Source organism: Pollicipes pollicipes, unplaced genomic scaffold, assembly GCF_011947565.3.
Source record: "Pollicipes pollicipes isolate AB1234 unplaced genomic scaffold, Ppol_2.1 Scaffold_6052;HRSCAF=7182_pilon_pilon_pilon, whole genome shotgun sequence".
Taxonomy (NCBI): Eukaryota; Metazoa; Arthropoda; class Thecostraca; order Pollicipedomorpha; family Pollicipedidae; genus Pollicipes; species Pollicipes pollicipes.
Genome location: NW_023596805.1, coordinates 24105858 through 24113193, shown reverse-complemented (window position 1 = coordinate 24113193; position 7336 = coordinate 24105858). Strand labels below are relative to the sequence as shown.

Below are 7336 nucleotides of genomic sequence, written 5' to 3'. Positions count from 1 at the left end.
ACGCAGAGATCTGCTGGTGTCAGAGGGGCCATTGGCAGTCCCATCCACTGATGGACGCGAGTAGAGATCTGCTGGTGTCAGAGGGGCCACCGGTAGTCCCACCCACTGATGGACAACGACACCGAGAGCCGCTGGTGTCAGAGGGGCCACAGACAGTCCCACCTACTGATGGACAACGACGCCGTGAGCGGGTGCACTTTGATTCGGGTGTGTCGAACGACACGGTAGGTTAACACAGCACAGGCTCAGATATGCTGCAGTTCGCACGCCAAATCTGTGAAGACGACAATTCATTACGGCTGGTGCATGAATGGCTTCCGAAGATAGACAGCCCTGAGTCTCCCTGATGGCCTAGACCGCGCCATCTGGCAGACTTAACCTGACCCACATGATGACCCAGCCAGACCCATGCAAAACACCCCACTCGGTCCACCTCAAGACACACAGACACATTCGCCTGCTCCCTGACAAAAGACGACACCCCAGCTCCGATCTCAGGACACGACATCCCCCCCCTTCCCCGCCCCCATCCCCAACTTTTCTGGCCGTATTGACACCAACGTCCGACGCGGCCACGCCCTCAGCCAACACACCCACCTGGGTCCAGAAGGCAAACAGCCGGAGCTGGCGCACGGGCGCGAAGAACAGCACGGGCACGGCGATTTGGGCGACCAGCACGGCGACCAGCACCGCCCTCAGAGCCGGCGCCGGCAGCTGGTGAGCCACCCACGAGAGCGGCGTCGGCAGCCAGTGGTTCTCGAACAGAGTCTCCAGCGCTGCACGGGGACGAGGGGCAGGTCAGAGGCTCTCAAACCGCGTCGCAAGTATCGCAGGAGGACTGCGGGGCGAGTCGCTGGAATAAAAACACGCGGCGGATTTCAGCAGGCTCTCCCAGAGATTCTGACTGACGCCGGCGTCGACAGGCGGATTACTATTATCCCTTAGTGGGGATCCTCGCCGTTGCCGCCGGTGCTTAAGGACGGGCCAAACATCAGTCTCAGGCAACCGCAAACAACTTACACTAACCTATGAAATCGGCTAGACGACACGCAATCTCACCCTGTGCGTCCTTTGTCCGTCAAGCCTTCAGGGCATTCCCCCTCCCTCCACACACACGCACACCACCTCTCCCCAGCCGACTCAAGCCGCCTCCACAGCACAGCTTGTCCCCCCCCCCCACTCTCCCCATCCCCACTGATGACCCCTCAGACCAGCGGCGCCCCACTCCCGCAGCAGTCTCACCCGTCAGCCCCCACCAGGCCGGCACCGCCCAGCAGCTTCAGCATGCCGCTGGCGAACGTCAGCCGGAACAGCAGCCAGCGCACCAGCAGCATGCCCAGCGCGTCGGCCGGCTGGGCGCGCCGCCACGGCAGCAGCGGGAGCCAGCAGCGCGGCCAGCAGGCCGGCCTCCAGCAGCAGGGTGTCCCTGGCGGCCGCCAGGGGAGCCACCGTCAGCAGACGGACCGCCAGCAGCCAAGGCGGGGGATGAAGGAGAGGACGAATGCGTGAGCGATTGAGTGATAGAGGAAGTGAAAGAGAGTGAGTGAGTGCGTGAGTGAGTGAGGAGTGAGTGAGTGAGTGAGAGTGAGTGAGTGAGTGAGTGAGTGAGTGAGTGAGTGAGTGAGTGAGTGAGTGAGTGAGTGAGTGAGTGAGTGAGTGAGTGAGGGTGAGTGAGTGAGTGAGTGAGTGAGTGAGGAGTGAGTGAGTGAGGGTGAGTGAGTGAGTGAGTGGGTGAGTGAGTGGGTGACTGGGTGGCTGGGTGAGGCAGGCAGGCAATCAGTAAGTGTGAATGAGTGTATGAGTGAGTGTATAATTGAGAGGATGAGTTAGAAACGAGTCAGTCAATACATGAACAGCCAATAACTGTACAAAGACAAGAGCCAGTGGCACAGAGGTCAAATTGTGGGAAGATTGGTGAGCAAGGAAAGGAATGAATAATTGCCATAAGCTGCACATGGCACAATTGCACCAAATAATACCAGTGGGCGTTCAAGACACTTTATTAGATGCAAATAAGCTGGGAGAATGTGGCCATTAAATGACAAATAACGTATGAAACCTGAACCATGAGATCGAAATATTTCACATAAGTCAACACCTCACGCATGCGTAAATCGCTATCACTCACCCCTGGAAGAGGAAGAAGACCTGGCTGACCTGGGTCAGCAGACCATATGCCAACAGCAGTCCCAGATACACCAGCGATGTCCGGAACAGCTCCAGCAGCACACTGACAGATGGGAGGGTGATGTCAGAACACGTGGTGGAACAGCTCCAGCAGCACACTGCAGAGGGGAGGGTGATGTCGGAACACGGCGGTGGAACAGCTCCAGCAGCACACTGCAGAGGGGGAGGGTGAGTCAGAACACGGCGGTGGAACAGCTCCAGCAGCACACGACAGAGGGGGAGGGTGATGTCGGAACACGAAGGTGAAGCACATTCGCAAACACACATGTGAGAAGCGGAGGTACCCCGCGATCACCTGAGGTAGGGCAAGCTCAGGTTTTCCACCAGATGGCTACCCAGCAGAGATCGACCATGGTAGGATCGTAACGGAATTCTGCTGTTCCTTCCGTTTCCCTCCCTCAGTCCCTTGCCGACAACGGATCCTGACTCTCCGCCCGCTGCCCAAGAATGGCGCTGACTCAGCTCTCCTCGCCCGAACATTTCCGCCGCTAACTTTCAACGATTCATGGTCATCTGAATATAAACGACCAAAACGTTCGTGGGTTACATTGCCCGCACGCATTGACGCCCGCGTCCATACGACGCGCCTTCTGAGTTCAGGACCGGCTGCCCGGTCTCTCCGGCCCGCCCTTACACCCAGCCCAAGACCCATAGGACGCCCGGGTCCGCCAGCCCCACCTCCCTGCCTTCACGCAATCACCAATGCCCTCCCCTCCTCCGGCCCCTACCAAACACGTTTGGCCGAGCGCGGCAGCACGCAATAAACGTCCAGTTCCCGGCCGAGAACTGGCGCTCAGAATCTCTCCGCGCGCAGCTTTCCACGCTGGACCGCCTCCCGACGGCACGCCGACGCCAAACACCCTCAGCAAGTCCCCGCATCGACAGGCCCGCCGCACCACTGACCCGAGCAGAGCCAGCGCAGCGCCGGCCAGCGCCACCGCCTCCAGGGCGGTGCTGCGTGTTCAGCGCCAGCCGACCCCGCAGCCAGAGGAGGGCGGCGCGGCCGGCGGCAGCTCCGGCGGCTGCCGCGCCTCCAGCTCGAGGTGCGCCGGCAGCAGCCCGGACACGCCGTACAGACCTGCCGCCGGCGGCCAGACGTCCGGTCCAGACGGTGCGAGGCTCGGGTTTGGGCTCGGCTCGGGCTCGGGCCTCGGGCCGGGATCGGTTCGGGTTCGGGTTCGGGTTCGGGTTCGGGTTCGGGTTCGGGTTCGGGCTCGGGCTCGGCTCGGGCTCGGGCTCGGGCCCGGGCTCGGGCTCGGGCCGGTCGGCTCGGATCCGGGTTCAAGATGTTCCACCTACACATTTCTGTAAGCATTTATGTTGAGAGATTGATAACACATGGTGGAATTGCCTGCTGGTAAGTATCCTTGCATTTTTGTAAAAATAGTTTCCACTTATCACTTCAATGTGTAGTAGAAGACTAAGCAGCCAAGCAGTTGAGCAAGGAAAACAGCCACAGTTCCCCCACACAGTGACAAAATCATTCATTTGGACATGTCAAGCAAATATCTCACCAGGAATCTGTATGTAGAGGGACACAAAGCCCATCAAATAGACGGCTGACACTCCCTTCAGGATGGCATTCCGTGTCAAGTACGTGGAACTCATCCTGATGAAGCCTGCAAGAGCCAGATCATAACGGGTAAGGGCACAACCAGCAGGATGGGCTACATATGTGTCCCAGGCTCCCCAAACAGGCATTGCATGAGTATGACTCATGGTAAGCCAGGTATGGGCAAGTCGTGGGCCTCAAAACCCTGACTAAGTCTGGTTCCACACACATGTCCATTCATCATCACTGTATCCCATTCCAAGTATAACTGGATCGCAGAAAGGTGTTTTGCATGGAAATGGCCTAAAAGAAGCTGGAGTAAGGTTAAAGATCCAGGTCTTTGCTCAATTTCAGTGGGAAATGACTTGCTCATACTGTATGAGCAAAACTGGAATGGAGGCACTGTAGCCAGCTGACCTGTATGAGTCATGCAAGTCAGCTGACTACTGTGCCTCCCTTCCAACTTGCCCATCAGTGCTGGGAAAGCAGCCAGCAGGCACGGGTGGTGCCTATGCTTAAGGTCAGGTGGTGCCTGAGAATAGGACAGACAATACAGTAAACTATTGCATGATACAGTTTTGCCACAAAACTGTGCTGTTAAGACAAAACTTTGCAATGGATGAGGGGGTCAAGACTCACACAATAATGACTGCTTGGTGGAGGCTCTGATCACAGAAATCCATCCTCTCAAAAGTGGTGCTACTGTTCACACATCCTTGGCGGCTATCTGACCGTTGTCAAATGTTTATTGCTATGGAGGAGAATCTGATGATGCTTGGCACATGGCCCACTATGCATTACAGCTTTGAAAATTTTAAATGGCCTAAGGCATCAAACAATTTTTCAATTTGCACACTCATTCTAGCCACTCTGCTGCTTGATCTTCCCAACAGTGCAGAAGCTAGTGCATCAGTTATAAACTTGAAACCATCAAAGCCTCTCCAGATTATGATACACATATGGTACATGAGCATATTCTAAAAATTGGATGTTCTTTCCTCCATGTTCAGCATGATTCAGAATATCAGAAACTCCCACAAAGTGCAAAGCTGTTATATACTATTAGCATAAGTCTCTAATGGGCAATGACATGATACTAATTGTACTGATGAAAAATGGAAGAAAAGAACGGAATGGCTGAATGATGCAATGATGCATAACTCATGTGCCCAATGCAACTGAATAAAATTAATAACTGCCTGAAAATGACAGAACTTTTAGAACCCTTCCAATACAGGAAAGCTTGCTGAATGCATATATAATTTCCAAAGATATGCTGAGGATAGCATGTGCAGATGTGTGTAAAAAGAAAATATGTGCGATTAGGTCTTGACAACAAATATCACAATGATCATCCATCGATTTTTATAAAATCTATGGGCACCAGTACCAAACATTTTCCAGATGCCAAAACCTAAAATTGTGCATGGATTTCTCCCACTGTTTGAATGATGGGATGCATGCATCAAAACATTTTCCAACCAAATGAGCAACAGGAGGGGAGAAACAATCACAACTTAAATTGCCTATGGGATGAGCTGAGCTGATGAGCTAGAGATGATGAGCTGATGAGCTGACCACTTCTGACCTTTGCCACCCTTTCATCATTGCAAGTACACAAACACATAGCAGCTTCAGCGTACTGACCACACCAAACATTCTGTAAATCCCCAAATGTCATTGCCCTCTGCAACGGAAGATCTCCACTTGTCACACTAAAATGGGCAGAAAACACTTTCCACTGGAATGAAAAACGCCCAATACTGAATGGCTCCACAAACACAAACGTCCATGGCGGTAACATTAATGCACAAATAATACCTCAGAGGCTGTGGGCAATCCTATAGACCTACTCCGTTGAACGCCTCATTCCTTTCTCCAGAACAAACCTGTAAGGCCGGATATTCTATAAACCAGCAGCTGCTTGGGGAGCCACGCTCGGCTCTAACCTAATCCGAATAACGCCCACTACGTGGCAGGACGCTCCCCGTACCGCGGGATTGTTGTTGCCAACATTTGCTCGCCTCTTGGGGCCTGCATCGTCTCCCCTGCGCCGTTTCAAACTTAGCATAGAGTTGGAGCTGCATTATCGGTATTTATCGACATGGTTTTATCCAAGAAGTCAACTTTTCGCGTTCATTTTCTATTCACATTTTCTAGTGCTAAGATAAGCGTCTCAGACGCTAACCATTAGTGTTGATCTACACCAAGCTGTGAAACGGACAACGCAAGCAATCATATTTCTGAGTACTATTATTTTGTTGGTATTACAGCGCGAAGATGACATTTGCGGCGCACTTGGACCTGTGTGGTGAAATGTATCTGAATGTTTGTAGCGTGTATAACCATGATAGCTAATAGCCCCAACCAGCGTGCATATTGTTTACATGGATTGCTGTTGACATGTCCGCTGCTATAAAGGTACAAGTTATTGCAGGCATTGCACGCATAATTGTTACCACCCAATCAGCATGCACCTTGCAGGAAATGTGTGGTTGCTGGTGCATTTATAGACATTCGTAATGTGTTGTTTGCAATGGAGCTGGCCCCTAAGCACGCTGGTACTTAAAAACGTATCGCCTTTGCTTGGTGTACTGTCACTTTTAAACTGGGATCGCTAACCATGTCAGGCATTTATGTGTCATTTTTGGCAAGGGTACCCTGGCAATTAAATTGGCATGCACCTGTGAATCATTGTCACAGTGTATGGGTCAGTCAGGTTAGCTCCATGGTTTGGTCACTAGAAGTGACATACACTGTGTGCTCAGTAGCATTTGTTCTTTCATGATATACATCATTTCAATTATTGCTGTTGCTGGTAATGTGAACATATAAAAGCTTCGGATGAGCTATGGGGGTTGGATTTGACAGGAGGTGGCATATTTTGTAACTTTGTGGTGTGCAATTAATGTTATGCACAGGCAGAAACAGATGAACATTTGGGCTGGCTAGTCTTTAGATGACTTGCGTCAAGCAAGAGTTGATCATTGGCCCTCTGCCAACACAGGGACATTTTTGCACACTGAAGGGGATTGGACCTTGCCAATGTTTGACTTGTTCCTAGTTTGTCCCTATTGCCTGTAATTCCTGGCATTTTATGCTTTTGTAAAGTTATCAATGAGCAACTAGCCTGTAAAAATATTTCATTTTTATCAGCCAGGTGTAGACCTATGTCTAAACTGTCTCATCTGAGTGATGTTTGCCTCTGCTGAGCATCAGGTAGTGCCAGGATGCAGGAGGAAATCAGTTGGCAGTACACAGTAGAAAAAGTTCTGGGTAATTGATTGCACATACTGCAAGCCAATTAAAGTATAAATCACCATCACAGGCACCATTTCCACTCATCTTGTGTTCTGCTCCTCAGAAATTTGTGAGCCAAAGTATATCTCACACCACCCCAATGTGGACGTTCTGCCACCGCGCCGCCGCGCGGGCCGGCGGCCTGATGCGTCTGCACCGCCACCGTCCGTTTGCCACCACCCCCGACAGCGACCGCCACCACGACTACCTCGCGTTGCACGAGCCGGAGGACGCTGAGGCTTCACCGGCGGCGGCCGCGCCACGGCCGCCGCCGCCGCCCGCCGGTTGGTGCGAGTT

At 52.6% G+C, this 7336-nt stretch overlaps 1 long non-coding RNA gene and 1 pseudogene across 1 annotated transcript; one reads left to right on the top strand and one right to left on the bottom strand.

Moving 5' to 3' along the window:
• Nucleotides 1–7336, top strand: part of LOC119104244 (calcium-activated potassium channel slowpoke-like) — an 89633-nt pseudogene that overhangs the window by 23246 nt on the left and 59051 nt on the right.
• LOC119104248 (uncharacterized) lies at nt 3224–5749 on the bottom strand. The gene is made up of 3 exons (XR_005094915.1): nt 5629–5749; nt 3702–3806; nt 3224–3265 (listed from the first exon to the last, which is right to left on the bottom strand). It is a non-coding gene; the product is annotated as an uncharacterized LOC119104248 (long non-coding RNA).